The 20,503-nt window shown below is 33.5% G+C and overlaps 1 protein-coding gene across 3 annotated transcripts in view; it reads left to right on the top strand.

Annotated features, from left to right (window-relative positions):
- The window catches only part of TUSC3 (tumor suppressor candidate 3), a 151,864-nt gene that overhangs the window by 51,011 nt on the left and 80,350 nt on the right, over nucleotides 1-20,503 (top strand). The gene's annotated exons all lie outside the window — the stretch shown is intronic.

Genomic DNA, 20,503 nt, shown 5'->3' on the forward strand with positions numbered 1-20,503 from the left:
TAAAGATTGTTTTCTATGTCTAAACTATTGGGAGTGTGTTATCCTTCCTGTGACACACTCTTCCACTGTTTTCAGTGACTTTCATTATCTGTGTTAACTTGTAGCGGTTACTGAGCTCTTTTTATTTTCTATGTTATTTGTATGTAAAGTCCAGCTTCATTCCCTCATCTTTTTTATTTCAAACTACAGAAAAATGACACAGTAGTAGTGTCATTCCCACTACTAAAAAGGATACATCTGTAAAAATCCATTTTGTAGATGAGAACATCAAACCTGAGAGATTATAATTTATCCAAAGTCACACAGCTAATACCTGTCAGAGTCGGGATTTGTGACTCCAGAGCTAATAGAATTTAATACTTCCCTTAAGTGCACACATTTATCATTGTCTTTACCCTGTGAACTGTAATTTGCATTTTGCTTTTGCATTTCCAATTAAGATTGTTAATCTTTTAGGGCAGGGATCCATCAGTCAGCATTTCTTAAACTCATTAGATCATGAAAAGCTTTTATTCAGAGTAGCATCTCATAACAGGGACTGCTGAGTTAGAGCTAGCCAAAACCATGTGGAAAAGAGCTCATCAGTCTTTGTTTCATTAAAGCAAAGTCACATTTTTATGAGATTAGATTCTAAAGCGAGCAGCACATAAGGTAAGAATTGTGTGTACATAAAATTACCCTTGTACCTCACTTAATGCTCTTACAAGTGCTTTGTGATGGGTGTAGGGACTATAGCCCTCATCATTTCCTCTAGATAGGATATTATCCTGTAGATAATATTTCTCTATGGTCTTAATTATTGTCACCCTAATATGCCTGGTTTCATGAATGAAATATTTCACTTCTTTGGAAGACCTTCTTAACATTCACACATTCTTTCCCTGATTTGGTTAATACATGAGAACTGTATTATATATATTATATAAATGCAATATATAAGTTTCTGTATTGCATTTGATTGTTATGCCTCTTTAGTTTCTCTTAATCTGTAATATTCCCACACCCTTAACATGGGCTACCTTTTTTCAAAAAATTGTCTACATCTTGTAGAGTGTCCATTTTCTGGACTTGTCTGATTGTTTCCTCATGATTCAATTCAATTTTTTTTTTTTTTTTTACAGGAGTACTATGTACTTTTTACTGTGTACTTCTTATTCTATCAGATCATGCTTGATTCAGGCTTGATCGAATCAATGACCAGTTTAATATAAAGGATGTACTATGGTTATTGCTGAGCTCCATCTAGTTTATTTATTTTTTAATTTAAAAGCACATGACAAAACTTAAGCGTATTTAATGTCTTCCTAGGAGTCTCTTCCTCAGATTGAGGGAACTCTTTCACTGTTTTCAGTGACCTTCATTATCTGTGTTAAATTGTAGCAGTTGCTGAGCTCTTTTTATTTTCTATGTTATTTGTATGTAAAGTTCAGCTTTAGTCCCTCATCTTTTTTATTTCAAACTATAGAAAATTGACACAGTAGTACAAGGATATGGTCCACCCTTTACCATGATTCATTGATTATTAACATTTTGCCACATTTGATCTTGATCTTTTCAGTATACCTCAAAAATGAATCACATATCAGCAAATGTACATATAACTTGTAGACATCATGAACTATCACTGCTAAATACTTCAGTGTGCATCTTTTAAGAAAAGGAAATTCTTACACAAATCAGAATACAATTATTGTTTTAAAGTGAATCGACATTCAATAATATAATCTTATTGTATTCATACTTAAATTTTATCTTTGTCTCCAAAATGTCTTTTATAGTCTGCCGCCTCCTCCCAATTTGGGATCTTGTTAAAGTTTATATATTGCATTTGATCATTATGTCTCTTTAGTTTTTTTTAATCTGTAATATTCCCTCATTCTTAACATGGGCTACCTTTAACAAAAAAAAAATCCAAGCCAGTCACCTTGTATAGTGTCCATTCTCTGGATTGATTTGATTGTTTTCTCACGATTAAAATCAGTTATTTATTTTTTTTGCAGGAGTACTATAGCAGTTATTTGTGTACTTCTTATTGCATCAGATTAGGAGGCACATAATGTTAGATTGTTTGAATACCAGTGATGAAATTAATCACCTGTTAAGGTGATCACCACATCTTTCTATTGTTTAAGCATGTCTTTTTCTTCTGTAATAAGTCATTGGCAGTGAATGGTTTAGGAGGGGTTTGCTTGATCATGTGACTATCCTGTTTCTCAGTATCTTTTTAGCCAGTGATTATAGACAGCATCCACTGATAATCTTTGCCTGAATTTGGTATTACATTGTTGATTGTAAAGTGGTGGTTTTTAAAAATTCTGCCATTTCTTTTAAGTAATTGAGATACTCAAAAGGCAAAAGTGAGCTACAAAAAGCTCTTCTTTTACTATGATTATTCTTTATTTTTCAAGTTGTCCTAAATTTGACCAGTGGGAACCAACTCCTCTGCCATGACATGCCTCCAATAGTCTTTGCATTCTGGCTCAACAAGATAATTCTAAGTCTACTTTATACTTTACCCATAACAGTGACATCATAGTCTGAAAAGATATAGGTAGTAGTCCTAAGAGGTAGCCAATAGTAGCCCTAAGAGGAGGTTATAGGCTCAATATAATCAGTTTGGTAAAAATGGATGAGGGTAATCTCCTGACCAATGTGGCTGCCTGCTCTGCAAAAATAAACAGGTCAAGTTTCAGTAAGAGTCCCAAGTCCAGTATGCACTATAGTTTGTGCATGAAATTGTAATCAGTTCATGATGGTGGATACCTTGCCTGTCTATTGTGATAATGAAGTCAGTGATGGTGATCTGGGCCATGGAGGCTTGAATCCAGATGTTGGATCTTTACTGTTGGCATCCACATTACTAACCTATTAGTGATCATTTGGCAGGTATGATTTGTTTCACAAAAGAATGATTTCTTCACAGAGATGTGTCTTTAACCTGCCAGTCTGTTGTCTTCCAGTTGGCAGTCCATATAGATAGGCCATTGGCAAAAGTCAATAAAATTGTAATAAAATGTTTATCAGAGCGACTCTCAGTCGGAACTATGAGGACTACACACTGAGCAGAATATTACATCTGCCTTGGTATTACATATAGGGTAAACTGTGACTTAAGGACCACATTGAGCCGTTGGCTTTGCTTCTGACAGGTGATAAGACTAATAGGCCGCCATGGCCAGGTCAGCTGCACTCCCGAAGATTCCATTTCCATTTAACAAGCACAGTTTATTAGATCCTTCTCACCTCATTAGTCACTGAGTCCAAGTTGCCTAAACTCAAAATAGAGATATCAGGCATTTACTTGTATTTAGTAGCCATGTCAGGCATGTGGCATGTTCGGAAATCATAAATGCATACTGATAAGTAGAACACATGTTTCCCTCTTATAGCTTCCAAACAGCAACATTATCGGTCACAAAGGCTTGTAGTTTGAAAGGATCTTTACATTTGTGTGTCTCCAAAGGTAGATAGTAAGCCACTGCTTGCTGGATATCTCCAATGCAGCCTGTTGGATTGACCCCTACTCAGAGGACACTGATTTGTTAGTTAATCCATATAAATGACTAAGTAGAAGGCTCAATTAGGGGTTATACTTACTTCAATATCTAAAAGCCGATAAGGTGGTGAACCTTCATTTTGGTGATGGAGGCTGAAGAGAGCAGTTTTTCTTGGACTGCTGGAGACATTGAGCATTCTGAGTGTGCTCACATAGTCCCAAAAAATTTTATCAGGTGCTGTTGAGAAATTGATGCTAACTTCATTTTCTTACTTTGCATGCGATTTGTCTTTTTGCCTAGGGGGCCAAAGTGTATTTTAATTATTTTCATTCAGGTCTAATAATTTTCCTACATTGTCCCAAAGTTGACTATTTTGGAAGTAGATGCCCCAGGTATACAGTGGGCCCTTTTGACATGTAGATATAGGCTTTCTTTTATTTCCAGATAGTTTTATTGGTGTAGTGTTTAAAATATCAGTTCTGTTCCATTGTTTTGTTCTTCTTTTTCAAGGACTCTGGTTCTCCATGTGGTTAATCTTTCTTGTTCCTCTTTTATATCTAGCATGCTTTTTCCTTTTTAACCTTTGTTTTGATTCTCTTATCTGTTTTTAATTTCTTAGCGTCCTTTATGATGCTTTCAGTCAACTCTATTCATTTAGTACCTTATAATACAGAGTTCATTCTGCAGGGTTCTGTATGTTGCTTTGTTTTGTTTTCCTTTCCTTCTGTTGGTTTCCTTAGTTTGGTCAACTCTCACATACATCTTCCTGTTTTTTATTGACTTCTATTTTGAGTTTTTGAATTTCTTATTTGAGGTTTTTCTTATGTCTACAAATGTTTCTTTAACAGTACTGAATTCAAGTTGGAATATTGTGGTTTCTTTTTCTTCATGGTTTTTTAAAGAAATATTTCATCACTGAAGAATTTTGATTCCTTTGATTTTCTTCTTTGTACAGATACTACTGGTTATTTGCCATTCTTTACATTTATTTTTTTCTTTCCTATACCACAAATAGTAGTTTTTATTGTGGAAGTGATGGTTAGACTTTTAAGTAGCCTAGTAGTTTTTTTTTTTCTTTTTTTTTTTTAATTCAAGTACCCTTTTCTACCTATAAAGTGGGCTACATTAAGCATAGCCGATTCATCCTTCCTAGCCTTCTTCTTTCCTTTCCCTCCCTCCTTCTTCCCTCTCTGTCTTCTGCCCTTCCTCCCTTCCTTATCTTTTGATTCTGAGACAATTTTATCATTCCATAGGTCCTTTCCACAACTTGCTTCTCCCCTTTCACTACAAGCCTCCAAAGCCTGCCTGTCTGCCCCATCTAAGTTCTCTCCCACTCCCCACAAAGTGCTGCATTCTTAAGACTGTGATGTTTGTTTTTGTACTTCCAAGCCCTTTCATTTATATTGGCCAGCAGTCACTGCTCTTATCCATTAAGTCTCAGATTTTTTTATTCAATATTTCCCAATTCAGGTGAGATCCTTTCATTTTGGAGGTGATATTTTTTTTCCTCCTTGTATTCTAATTCTGCTAGGATATCTCTTCTTTTTCACAGTTTCCACCTTACTTCCTGTCCTTGCATGGGTTTCTCAGGTTGCAGATGCTAATTTTTTCACTTTTGTATACCTTTATCTTGTGGAGTATTCTTTTTATCTTTGTTATGCTATCGGCATAAATAGTTTTGTTTGTTCTTTTGGTATTTCTGCATAGTATTTAGAAACTATTAGTTGGTTGTCGTTATACAATAGGAACCCAGTAATTTTTCAGATAGAATTTTAATCTTAGGAGGAAAATTTGGAGTCTGACCATGAGAAAGTTCTTTGAAACAAAAACTATCATACTAATATGATGATAATGATATGTTGATGCTAGATCACATGCAATTCAGGGCTTTGCAATTTCTGTGTACTTACTTATTAGGATTTTATTGAATGAAATGAATGAGAATATGTATTGGAGAAAAACAGGTTGAAAAGTTTATTGTTACACAGTTACAAAAGTAAATAGGCTATAAAATAGTATTTTACTTCTTTAAAACTTTTATTTATAAAGGTTATAACCGAAATGGTATAATTACTTTTGAGTGTGTAGTCTTGATAGCTATTCTCAAACATTAAAATTAAAGGTGAACGTGTCTATATTTTATCTCAAAAAGCCTGAAATATTACTCAGATACATATAAATTCATGTCACAAATTATAACAATTTTTTTTAAGCATTTGTCCTGATTTCTATGATTTTATGATATGCTAATCATTTAACATATTAAGTAAGGTTTAATGTTTATCATGGTCCCAGACTCTGGTCCCTAGTCTCTAAATAATTTCGCTTAGATACATAGAAGATTTGGTCCTATAAAAATGAATTCATACAGTTTAATACTTTGTCTAGTAAAACAGCTTCAGATTTATTTCTTCTTTGTGGTAGATTATTGTCTTTGTCAGTAAAATCTCCTGAAGAACACAGCTCACTTTTTTTGTTCATCAGACGATAGTGACCGTAATGAGTTTATACAGACTAGTTAACATAGCTGACCTGAGATCGCTTTCCTTGGAAAGTCCTGCTAACAAGTTGGGGCTTCACTGGTATGTGGAAACTTGGATTTCAGGAATGTTCCCACAATTCTGTAACTGATCAGAGTGGCTTACTGTGCCTAACTTCCAAACAGTGTGGTTCATACTGAACATCTGCTTTTCTTTTAATAGTTTGGAACTTTAGTATGTGCTAGACAGGATGTCTACATAACTGGCTCCCAGTACAAATCTTGGACACTACATATTTAATGATTTTTCCTGGTAGATATCACTCCACAAGTGTTGTCACAACTCATTGCTGAAGGAATTGAGTCTTGTGTAACTCCACTGGGAGTTACTGGTAGAAGCGTGCGTCTAGTTTCCTTCTGACTTGTTCCAGGTGCCCTTTTCCTTTGCTGATTTTGCTTTGTATCCTTTCACTATAACAAACCTTAACCTTTCACCATAATGAATATGACTCTGTGCTAATTCCTGTAATTTATTTAGTGAATCACCGATCTTGGGATTGGTACTGGGGACCCCCAATATAAACCTATTAATAATTCTGAAGTGTTTCTTAACATTCTTGGTGAGAAGTTATATATTTAACATTCATTTTAGTTTATTTAAATTTTTATTTTTTTCAGGTCTGTAGAGCTTGTTGATTTGTTTTTTCCCTTAGGAATCTTAACAAGAACTAGCAACAAAAAATATTTCATAAATTTGTGGCTTTTTGCCATGGAATTTGATACTACTGTGATGCTACAATATTATATTGATCCTGACATTTTTTGAACCAATATTTATTGAACAGTTACTACATATAGAGATATCATTCTGGATACTGGGGAGATAATGTGAACAAACTAACCTTGTGGCAACTCTTATTAATTTCAGAGTCTAGTTGAAGTGCTGGACAGTATTCATGTTACTTGGTTAACCTTATAATTATCTAACTCATAAACACTATGAAGGAAAAGCAAAGATCTGTGAGAGGACACTGGTCTTACTTGTTAGTATCCAAAAAAGGCAATTTCGCAAAGTAATAATTAAGGTAATAGGACCTACATGATGACTAGGAAGTCTCAAGACATATATTTTTGCTTCAATGCCCTGGGTATGTCTTCGTGATGTGTGTGAGCCAAGTGTGTTGCGTGGCATGTGTGCTCTTTTATGAAAGTGAGGTTGAAGAGAAAGAAAAAGCACATAAATCCAATTTCAAGACTAAACTTAGTTAATTGAGGAAAGTGCAAAAACGATTTTGGGCCTGGTGCCGTGTAAAAGGGGAAATAGCTCGAATGAGATTTGAAAGTGCAAACAGTCAATAGATTTTAAGCTGGATGCTAAATACAGTGAGATTAGCATAACCCTTTGCCATTTACTAAATATTTTGTTATACTTCATGCTTTTAACCTCAGTGAGAGAGGAATTACTATTAGTATTGTCAGGATATAAAGTGAAAAATAAACTAAACGTATATGTGACTTAGTTCTAAGTTTATACATTATGAAGTGCAATGCCAGTATGTAAGACCAGATTTTTAGAATTCACATGCTATGTATATTCTTTTTACATGGCCAAAATGTAACAATAAGAGTAATATAACATTGTTTTGAAGTCATATTGAGAGTGTTATGGTTATTTTTATATTTGTTGCATTTTACACCAAATTACTATACTTTTGTATGTTTTTTTTTTCTTTCTGAAAATAGATATTAATATGTTTAACTTTTGGGTGGAAATGTGCTACAAGATCAGATGAAATTACTTCATTTAAGAAGGCTTTCCTTTTTTTTTTTTTCAGGTTTCATTTATTCCAGCTATTTTCATATTTCTGTGTGCTTAAAATGTACTTGGAAAGCTGATTCAAATATATATTCCTGGAAGCGATCCTTTGAAGGGGCTGACTAATATGACATGATATGTGTTTAGGGATTTATATTAAAAAAAAATAATCCACTTTTAGTTTCTAAATTCGCACATAACAGGCTTTCATGGAAGTTGCCACTCCATCCTTACAACAAGTAAAAGGTTAGACTGAAAAATCAACTCTTCCTGGATCCATAAGAAACCCAATTTGGAGAGGAAGGTGAATACGAGGAGTCATTGTTTACCAGAGCAGAAGACTCAGGAACAGAAACCAGTTCTGGGCCAGGAAAATATGAACTGTACTTGATAAATTGCTGGAAGCTCAGTGTGGGCAACTCTTAGAGTTAAAGACTGCAGGAGACCTAGTCAGAGGAGCCCCTACAGCATGGTGAAATTTACCTCTAGGAGCTTGACCACATTCCCATAGTAAATATCAGAAAAATCCCTTGGATTTATAGCAGGTGGAGGGGAAAGAAACCATTTAAAATATACCAGAGCACTGTTCTTAATAAAGCTTGCCCTCTGCAGAAACTGGTTAACCAGACCCTAACATGGTGGGGTATTATCAGAGTCTAATTGACTGGGGAAGGAAGATACCCAATTCTGTTGGACTCGAGTGTTCAATGATGGAGAAAGGAAATACCCAACCCCAGCACACTCCAGCCATCCTGTCTCACCTAAAGGAGGAGAAAACAAACAAACAAACAAACAAAAAACAGAAAACTGAGAAACAGTTGTGAAGTTCACTGTCCAGAGACACAGGCTTACCAGAAGACTGAGACCTAACCATAAGACTATAGAACACTTCCCTTCTCACAACATGTCACCACTACATTACTAAAGGCCTGTTTATGGCATTCTTCTTTCCCCTGGTATATCACATCTAACTATCAAGAAAAAATTACAAGATCTATCAAAAGGCAAAAAACACAATTTGAAGATAGAGCAAGCATCAGAGCCAGACGGGCTGGGATGTTGGAATTATCAGAACATTACTTTAAAATAAGTATGATTTTACAGTGGTAGAGGCTCTAATGGATACAGTAGACAACATACAAGAACAGATGGGCAGTGTAAGCAGAGCAATGGAAATCCTAAGATAGAACCAAAAATAAATGCTAATGATAAAAAGCACTGTAATAGAAATAAAGAATGCCTTTGACAAATTAATCAGTAGACTGGACAGGGCTGAGGAAAGAATCTCTGAGCTAGAAGATATATCAATAGAATCCTTAAAAACTGAAAAGCAAAGAAAGCAAAAGACTGGGGAAAAAAAGCAATATCCAAGGGCTGTGGTTTAACACATGTAATGGGACTACACAAGGAGGAGAAAGGAAAAGAAAAAATATTTGAAACAATAATGACTGAGGTATCTCCAAATTAATGTCAGGCACCAAGCCACAGATTACAAAAGCTCAGAGAGCACCAAACAGGATAAATTACAAAACAAAAATATCAAAACACTATACCTTAACTACAGAAATCAAAAACAAAGAAATCTCTGAAAGAAGTCAGAATACAAGGAACAAGATAAGAACGAAATCCACTTCTCAAAAACCATGCAAGCAAAAAGAGAGTAGAATGATATATTTAAAGTGTTAAGAGAAAAAGAAATTCTGCATCCTGTGAAATTATTTTTTTCCAAGTAAAGGAGAAATAAACTTTCTCGAACAAACAAAAATTGAGGGCATTTGTTGCCAACAGACCTGCCTTGCAAGGAATGTTAAAAGAGGTTCTTTAAAGCAAGGGTCCCCAACCCCCAGACCACAGACCAGTACCGGCCTCTGGCCTGTCAGGAACCAGGCTGCAAGAGGTGAGCTGCTGGTGATCAAGAAAGCTTCACCTGTATTTGCAGCTGCTCCCCAGCTCTAGCATTATTGCCTCAGCTCCACCTTAGATCATTAGGCATTAGATTCTTCTAGGAGCACTGGTCCCTGGTGCCAAAAAAGGTTGGAGACCACTGCTTTAGAGAAGGAAAATATATGTCAGAAACTTGGATCTGCCTAAAGAAAGGAAGGACACCAAAGAAAGAATAAGCGAAAATCAAATAAAAACTTTTAAAATAAAAGTGTATACAGATTGAGGAGAAAGACATAAAACTCTTTGCAGATCACATGATCATCCATTTAAAAAATCTGAATTAACAAAAAAACTAGCACTAATGAGCGATTATAGCAAGGTTGCATGATACCAGGTTAATATACAAAAGTCAATTTCTTTCCTATATGCCAACAACAGCATGTGGAATTTAAAGTTAAAATCACAATATCATTTACATTAGCACCCCCAAAAATGAAGTACTGAGGTGTAACTAACAAAACACGTGGAAGATCTATATGACAAAACAATCACAGAGCTCATGAATGAAATCAAAGAACTAAATAAATGGAGAAATAGTCCATGTCCATGGATAGGAAGACTCAGTATTCTCAAGATGTCAGTTCTTCACAACTTGATCTCTAGATTTAGTGCAATCCCAGTGAAAATCCTAGCAAATCATTTCGTAGATATTGACAAATTGATTCTAAAGTTTATATAGAGGGGCAAAAGATCCAGAATAGCTAATATAATATTGAAGGAGAAGAACAAAGTTGGAGAACTGGCACCCCCTGATGTCAAGACTTACTATAAAACTATAATAATCACAACAGTGTGTTATTGGTGAAAGAATGGATTAATGGAGAATAAAGAGCCCAGCAATAGACCTTGATAAATATAATGAACTGTCTTTGACAAAGGAACAAAGTCAGCACAATGGAGCAAAGTTAGTATCTTCAACAAATGGTGCTGAAGCAATTAGACATCCACATGCAAAAAAATAATCTAGAAACAAACCTTATACCCTTCATAAAAATTAAAATGGATCATAAACCTAAATGTAAAATGCAAAACTATAAAACTCCTGGAAGATAACATGGAAAACTTAAGTTGACCTTGGGCATGGTGATGCCTTTTTTTGATGAAATACCTAAGACAGTATGAAAGAAATGATAAACTGAATTTCATTAAAATGAAAAATTCTCTACAAAAGACAATATCAAGAGAATTAGAAAATAAGCCACAGATTGGTACAAAATATTTTCAAAAGACACATCTGATAAAGAACTATTATCTAAAATATACAAAGACTCTTTAAACTCAACAATAATAATATAAATAACCCAATTTAAAAAAAAAATGAGTCAAAGACCTTAACAGACACCTCACCAAAGAAGATAAACAGATGACAAATCATGTGAAAAGATTCTCAACATCATATGTCACAAGGGAAATGTAAATTAAAATAACAGTGAGATACCACCACAAGTACCTATTAGAATGCCAGATTCAAAACAATGATGATGCCAAATGCTGACAAGTATGTAAAGCAACAGGAATTCTCGTACATTGCAAAACTAAACATTCACTTGCCATGTAATCCAGCAATTATTTATCTTGGTACAAAAGAAGTTGGAAACTTATGTCCATGCAAAAATATACACACAGATGCTTATAGCAGCTTTACTCGTAATTTCAAGAAACTTAATAGCAACCAAGATGTCCTTCAGCAAATGAATGGATAAAAAACTGTGGTACATACACCGATGGAATGTTATTCAGCACTAAAAAGAAATGTGCTATCAAGTCATGAAAAGACATGCATGAACCTTAAATGCATATTACTAAGTGAAAGAAGCCAATTCGAGAAGGCTACATACATACTGTATGATTCCAACTGTATGACATTCTAGAAAAGGCAGAACTATGGTGAAAATAAAGATCAGTAGTTCCAGGGATTGGTGGTGAGAGATTAGGAATTTTTAGAGCAGTGAAAATATTCTGTAGTCATTAAAATGGTAGGTATATATTATTATACTCTTGTCAAAACTTGTAGAATGTACAATACCAAGAGTTAAACCTAAGGTAAACTAGGGGCTTTAGGTGAATGATGCGTCAATGTAGGTTCATCCTTGGTTTAAAAAGAAAAAAAAAGTTCCCTTCTATTGAGTGATGTTGATAATAGGGCAGGCTATGCATGTATGAGGGAGGGAATATACCAGAAATCTCTACCTCCCCCTCATTTTGTCGTAAACCTAAAACTGCTCAAAAAAAAAAAATAGGTTTTGAAAAATTTTCCAGATGATTTTTGATACAAGTGGTCTGGGGAAAACACTTTAAGAATTGAGTTTGTATTTGTATCTTTATGTATAGCTATAGGTATAGTTATAGCCTATCTTTTACGATCTGAATTTGAATTCTGCTGGCTCTAGTAATTGCTGGCCATGGGACAGAGACAAGTTGATTAACTTCTGTTCTTCAGGTTCCTAAAAATATGTGTGCAAAGATAAGAGATATTAAATTGTATATAACATGCACAGTTACAACTACAGGGGCAGAACTGGTGTCTGTATTATAAGTCTTTGTGAAGATTGAATGAGATAGATGTAAATACATAAAGGAGTTCTTGGTACACAGCAAGTCACAATAAATGTTATGACGATGGTGATGCTTTCAGTTATGTAGAAAACACCTAATCTCCACCTCATGAAACACCGTTTCTCTAATCTCATGTCTGTCTTTTTCATTCATTACAACAAAGTTCTCTAAAAGCAGCATATTTTAGTCTTTTTACCACATGAAGCTAAAGCATAGAATTGTTGAATAATCCCTATAGGATTTAAGGTCTGAGTTAATGCTTTCCTAATTTCAGCTTGTCAGGTTTTGTGATAAATGCATTAATCCATTTATTCAACAAATAGTTTTTGAATATCATGATAATTCATGGGCATGTTATCATAAATAAGATTTATTTGTTTTATTTTTATTAATTAACATTATAATGTTTCCCTAATGGACTGGCATCTTGAGACAAGGGCCTGTGCCTTTCTCACTTTTATCCTTTCCAAACACTGTACTGACTTATCTGTTTATTCATTCATCTATTCTTTATTGTTGTTTCTACAAATATTTATCAGATATATGTATACTATATATACTATATACTATAATCCTCATATTTATAGTATATGTAGTAGATAAGAAAATTTGTCAAATGAAGAATGGATGAATCGATTTGCTTCTTTACTACATTGTGTCAGTATTCTTAGCATATAACTTTTAAGCATTTATATGTTGGTGTTACCATTTTTTTTTTAAGAGAACACATTTTATTGACTTGAACCAAGTTGTGACTATGAATGTTACAGTTTAATATCTCTTCTATTCATAGACATTTTTCTTTTAAGATGTGTTTGAATAACATTTTATGTTAGAGTTGTTTTCCAAGGAATGGTATCTACTTCGGTCTGATGAAGGAAAATATAGATGCTTAGGAAACACAGAGCATAATGAACACAATCTCTTTAATTTATCTTACCAAGTGAATTGTGCAGAATCAATTACAATAGGGTAGTGAACTATTAATTTCTCAGTTCTTGAGAGGCATTGGGTCTACTTAATACATTTTGGTGTATTCAATAGGGTCCTGGGGACGTGTAGCACAACAAGAGGGAAATCACTCTGTTAAAATCTTTGTTCAGGGTTCTGTTTACCAGTTTTGGGGATTCTTTTCCTCTTTAGAACTATAAGTAATATGTGGTTCTGCTCACTCTAGATCTCTCTATATAGTTATAGAAATAGATTAAGTTGGTGTTTTATGAAGATACACTTTAGAATACCTATGTGTAATATAAATTTATATATATACATAATTCATTGTAAACATGACTATTAAAGTCATACATGGGATTTTGACATATATCTGTTACTTTATAGGTAGTTTGATTAACACTAAAAAGAAAAATCACATTTCTTAAAAAAATCTCTTCAGTGGCGTTAAAGTAAAAAATTACATTCATATGGGAAATATATTAAAATATATACAACTATGGATAAGTTAATAATTTTAGTTTTACATAACATTTAAAAATTATTATAATATAAAAAGTTATAGCATTTGGATTAACTGATTTTTCTTTTTTGTTGTTCCCATAATCAAAAATTGAGAAAAGTTACTTGAGAACAGATTTAAGAGTTGTACCTGGCAGTTACTGCTTAAGCCTTCCTAGGCATTTTGGTACAACTTGACTGCCCTCTTCAGGCTGCATGTGAATATATCAGAACAATTTACAATGTTTACTAAATTCATGAAGTTAAGCCTCTAATATTCCTCTGAACGACCAAAACAGAAAATGTTTTTAGTTAATAGTATTGGAAATATTTAAGTGCTTGAAGCAATTGTGGTTTTCAACTTTCAATTTCAGATGGCAGTGAAGTCTGAAGTGTGCTTAATGAGCACTAGCGATGACTTTGCTCATTAGTCCGAGTGCCATAAACATATACAAGAATCCAGTGAATTTCTAATTTGTCACTAGTTAGGATTCTTCTATTCATTATTATTAAGAAGTTGGACTAAGGCGGAATAAGGATATGGAGTTAAGTTTAGAAAACAGGGTCTATATTATTGGGGAACATTCTAATGAGTCTTTTATACTGTGAATAGATGTCATCAACATTGGAATTCATATTTTTCAGGCTTGTTGAATTATTTTTAATGACAAATAGTTCTGTTCAAGTCATAACAACATATTTTAGATTCTCGTTAGTGAATTATATCCAACAGAAGCCCCCATTTACCTTGTCAGTACTAAATTTTCTCTGAGTATTGTACTTGTGTTGAAAAAATGTAATTTGCTTGGCTCCCCTAGAATTCTTTAAATCAACTAGATAATATTCCTAAATAGAAGCACTTTGTGTAGAAATTTTGCTTGTTGCTTTGATGCTCTAGATTCTAAAGGAAAATATGTAAGAAATAGGTCATATCTTCATTTATAATCTATCTAAATAGCTTCATATGTTTTTCCCAAGTAGACCATTATATTAACATTCTGAGTGGTTTCCAAACATTTATTTTCTACTCTTCCAATATATTATACACACTGTTGCCAGATACAGCTTTCTTAATTAGCATTTTGCATAATCCACTTCCTTCAAAACATTTATAATTGTTCACTGTTTACAGAATAAAGTCTAAGTCCTATTTATCTTTCTACCAGAAGAGAGCTTCCAGTCTTTCTCCTCATTTTCTAAAATGAAACTTAAATTCTATTATTTGAACTCAAAGTAACACATTTTAAACTTAGTGGTCTTTGTCTATACAGCTTCTGTTACCTTAATATTCTCTTTCTGTCCTTTCTTATTATCATTTAGTCCTTCTTTGAATATTTTCACGTTCACTTTGTCCAATCGCTCTAGTCCACTGTGATCTTATACTCTTCCTCATGCCATGTGGCATCTATAATCTGCATTTCTTTTTAAATATACATCTTAGTGTATATGTCTTAATGTGTGTCTATTCCTTTCTCTAACAAGCTTCTTAAAGGTAGAGCCATGAGGTATACTTTTTTATTATTGCAGCATATATTAAAATGCTGAATAAATATCATTGATGGTTAAGATCTAGATCCTACATTTGCATATACAGTTGACATTAAGAACATGATGTTAGATGATACTTTAGTTATCACTTCTCAAGTCATGGCCTTTATTTTTTTTTTTTGATAAATAATGTTAATTGTGATGATACAAAGATTTAAAGGTTTTTTTTTTGTTTTCTTACTAAGACTACCAATAGAGTAAAGCAGTTTTGCCTTACAAGAGACATTATCCTGTGATGCAAACCTAAATGTGCTTTTAGTCAGACTCTCCAGAGTTCAGAATTTTTAATTTAGTGATATTTAGTATTAGGGTATACATGCTATATTGACTGTTTAGGAAAGTGTATTATTCATCATTGCCATCATCAGACCTTTATTAAATGCTTATCTGTACTGGGTCCTAGCCATTAAAAAAAGCATAAACATAATATGCATAAACAGTGCAGATAAATGCATAACTTAGCGCTGCACAGTAGCTGAGAATCTTCATTTCAGACAGTTGATTCAAGTATTGCAGGTAGAGATTTAAAATGACTTCTGAAGGAGAGGCAGTTTTTCAGCAAGCTTCTGAAAGAAAGGAAAACATTCTAAGCAAAGGATTTAATGCTTTAATGCTTAAAGAATGAACGACATGTCATAAAACAGGCCCTTTTACTATGATATGTTAATAGAGACATAGATTGTAGAGATACGTTGTGGATAGGGTATGGGGGATCTTGTCTTCTATTCTGCCCGTTGTCTGTAAGATATAGGCAGTGGGAAACATTTTAGGATTTTGGAACAGAAGACAGAAACTACAATTGATAATGGGAGATTAAACTGAAAAATTGGATGATATGGAATACAGAGTTTGAAGGCAAAATTAATTTATTCTCTTTGACTCACTGGAATATGTTTCTCCTTGATATCAGGGACATTGCACTTACTATTCGCTCCTGCGTTACCTGACACATTGTTGGCATAAATATATATTTGTACAGTGAATTAAGAGTACATGAATGTATTCTTAGTAGTCTAGTAGGTCTGTCCTACATTATAACCTGAAAGAAATTCAACATCCCTGTTTTACGTTATTCCATTAGCTAATGTATATAGATGTTGAATTCTGTATACATTAATTCTTGTGTATTTTTCAGAATGAAGCATTTTCTTTTCTTAGACTATCATCACTATAGAAATGTTAGTTTTTGCTGATTTTCTATTTCTCTGTTTCATTTTAAAAGTGAAGATATTTATTCTGTGTAAAAATGATTAGTTCAGACCTTCTTCATCATTCGTGCCAATTTACTGTGTGAAGTTATTATACATTTTTTTCTTTGAAAATCAGTGATAAATACTTACCAGTAATATATTTCACATGACAAAAATCAGATTTCAGGGCTCCTATTGCTTTTAGCTGTGTTTCTATGTTAGGATTGGTAGAGGAGCAGTGAGGCACTGTTTTACATAGATTGAGAGACGGTGTAAGCTGTGCATTCTGTGTGTATTCACAGAAAACCTGTTCTCATTTATACCACAGTTTCATTTTGCCAGCATCTTCAGTTCTTTCCCTTTTCAGGCCTTTGCACTTGCTGTTCCTGCTTCCTGAAATGTCCATTCTCTACACCTTCAGTGGTAGCTTTTCTCCATCTTGGGATTTGAGCTTTAGTATCACTGGATCTGATAAAACTTTTATAACCATTACATCAAGTAGATCCTCTTTATTTTAAATCTCATTTCATCTATTTTTTTCTTCAGTGTATATTTTAGTTTTTAATTTTTATGTATTTCTTTGGTTCACTGTATGTCTCTTCACTAAAAATATCAACTCTTCAAGAATAGGGACTTCGGATATTAGCTTACTTCCTGCTACTAGGTGCTCAGTAAATACTTTTTCAGTGAATTATAACGAATTAAATCTTATTTAATTACCAAAGCTTCAAAGATTTTGTAACCATTTTTTATTGAACATATTTTTTAAATGTGTATAATTTTCTGCCTCCTGAACACAGTGCAGTCTTAGGCTGATCATGAAAATGGTCAATTTTTGTATTATGCTCTGATAAAATGATGCCTTTCAGATCTTTACTTTATGCTAAATGACCTCAGATTATAGCTCTGTTCATATTTAGCCCTCTTAAATATGTATTTTTATCACAGCAATATTGTATGCTTTTTGTTAATAATAAAAAAAGGGCCTAACGTGAACATCTAAAGTCCCTAGCCCTTACACTCACATGTTTGCGGACTTGGCCACAGTCAATTACTTTTATTCCTTTGTATTTTCTTCTAGTGATTTTTTTCCATCTCTCTAAATATTGTTCTAATAATATTTAATATATACTCGTACTTATTTCATATAACAGAGATTTACTATTTATTTACATTTCTGCTATTATGAGGATTTAATTCATCTTACCTCTTATCATTTTTTATAATTTAGCAGTTCTTTTTTATTATTGTAACAGTAAATAGCATCTTTCTCCTTCTTGACCATTAACTGTAGGTGGTGTCTCTTGAGTCCATAGGTTAGCAAGTATACCCTTCCCTATCATCTCTTCTCCTTGCATCTACCAAATCCCGTTAACTATATTTCTGTCTTATTGTAGTTGATAGCGTTTACATTCTGCACTTTAACATGCTTATATCTTTACTGTCTGTAGGTTGATTTAGAAAGTTGACAGATGATAAACAGCAATTATATTATTAGTTCCACATAAATAGCGTTGACTGCAAAGTAGTAATTTGTGATTATGGTTTCTTTTCTACAATATCATCATTTATGACCTCTGTCCTACTCAAAAGAAAATGTTCAAAATAACCTATCACCAATTTGTCAAAATTATGATGCCTTTTAATTTGCTTCTGATTTAGACCTTGCCTTTTATGTTCATTTTGCGGTTGTTGTGAGACCAAATATGTCTTAGTATCTTACTATATAGTCTTGATATCTTCCAACTCTTTCTGATTCTGATTGCTTAGAATCTATTCTGTTCATCTGGAAGTCCAATTAAATGCCCATTCTAATTTGTATCTCATAACTCCATAGTTGCATCACAGCTTTTTTATATGTCTTGTTCCCTTCCTACCTTATTTCTAGTTGCCCTTTTCTCTTTCTTACAGAGCTTCTATCATAGTCTCAAGTTTTCTTTGTTTTAATTCATATCACTTTTTTGTCAATTATATCCTAAGGTAATTTCACATTCCTTACCCTTCTTAGAACATGTTTATTTAAAAATTGTTTGGCTTGATACAGAATTCTAGATTGAAAGTAACATGTCCTCAAAACTCTGAAGGAATTGTTCCATTGTCTGTCAGTATCTAGTGTTGCTAATAACCAGTTCAATCCCATTCTCATTGTTTGCCCTTGCTATGTATCTTTTTTTCTCCAAATGTTTAGTATCTTCTTTTTATCTTTAATGTTCTAAAATATCACAATATGTTTAGGTGTTTGTCTTTTCTTATTCCTCTTATTCATAACCTGGGAAATTAATTTGAAGACTTAGTCTCCTTGAATTGCATATGTCTCCAGAAAGAGTTCCTCTATTTTGTGCTTCTTCTCTCTCTGGGACGCCTTCTGTTTGAAAGTTGGATTTATTGGATTCTGTCTCTATGTCCTTTCCTCTCTACTTTCCCCAGTATAGTCCACCAGTGTCTCTTGTTCTATGACTTTTATTTAACTCGGTAGAGTTAAATAAAAGTCATAGCAAATCAGAAGCAAATTAAAAGGCATCATAATTTTTAACTTGAAAAGTCATATTTAAAATTTATAAGTGCTCTTTTTATTTTCTTGTTCCCTTTTACCTGACTGTGTGTGCGTGCATGCGTGCGTGTGTGCACATGTGCACATACATTCGTAAATACTTTTGGGATAAGCAGTTTGCCATGGGCCCTGAGCATCCCTGTACGTTCTTGCTAGGTATGCCAAGAATGCAAAAGGTTGTGTGTGTAGGGGCAAGCCTTAAGGGGAGAGATCATGTCTCCCACCGAACATAGCATAAACTTGTTATCACTTACTATAAAAGAGTAAGTCCCACCAACTCAGTATTCTTCTTTGGTAACACTGTCAACTATGTGTGCAGGAATCCACAAAGGACCTTTTTATGACATCCTGTGAGACCTGGGGGCATGGGGAAGATGAAGTAATAAAGTCCATTGTTTCTGACCTAGGAGTCTGTCTTTTGCCAGCATCCATGAAACAGTAACAGACTAGCTTGTTAGCAAGATAAAATTTCAGACCTAGCATCTCTGCTTCTAATCCAGTACTTTTCTTAGTTTTTTTTCCTACACTGCACTGTTCTTTGAGATTATACTCCATCAGAAAACTTTTCCACTAGCCTTATGTTTCCAGATATTCTTGAAATCTCTTATCTACTGCTGACTCCATTTCAAGTCTTTTTATTATTGTGAGATTATACCTTTTTTATTTCTCTACTTCCAGTTTTGGGAGAGGGGCTCCCCGAAACTCTATGAATAATCAATTACTACATGGAAGAAGCACTTTATTAATGTTTTGCAGTTACTTATTTTTTATTTCCTTTATTATACCTACATCCTTCCAGCAACACCATTTCTCTGTTTTATACTCCATCCCTACACCTAAATATAGAGCTTTATTATTTAGAAAATCAACAAAATGTCCAATAGAAATGAATTAAAAATAGGAGTAAATATGCTTTTAGAGGAAGACTGTTCAGGCCATTTGAGTTAGCTTCTCAGAAATTTTTATTTACTTTTACGTTTGAATATAAATGTATTTTTAGATAAATGGAATATATAAAGGTACATTATAACTATTTATAATTTAAAAAATATATTGTCATGATTGTTGTTTCTCTGTTAAATTGAATTGCGAATATTCTTAAAACTTGCTCATGCCCTTTGCTAAAAATTATGATTTAAGTTATATAATGTAGGAGATGTCACAAAATGATTTTATTTCCTAGAATAAGAGTAGCAAAACTTTTAAAGAGCCTGCATGGGCTTTTGGCCCATACGGGTTCACCTAACAACTATTCAGCCCTGCCTTTGGATAGCACAATAGCAACCATAAGCAATATATGAGTGAACCAGTGTGACTCTGTATCAGTAAACCTTTATTTATGAACAATAAAATTTAAATTTTATGTAATTTTCACATCACGGAATTTTTTTTTTTTCTACAACCATTTAAAAATATAAAATCTATTCCTAGCTTGCATTCCATACAAACCCTGGCCAACTCTTGCCCTAG

The sequence above is a fragment of the Rousettus aegyptiacus genome, unplaced genomic scaffold, assembly GCF_014176215.1.
Source record: "Rousettus aegyptiacus isolate mRouAeg1 unplaced genomic scaffold, mRouAeg1.p scaffold_m13_p_11, whole genome shotgun sequence".
Classification (NCBI taxonomy): domain Eukaryota; kingdom Metazoa; phylum Chordata; class Mammalia; order Chiroptera; family Pteropodidae; genus Rousettus; species Rousettus aegyptiacus.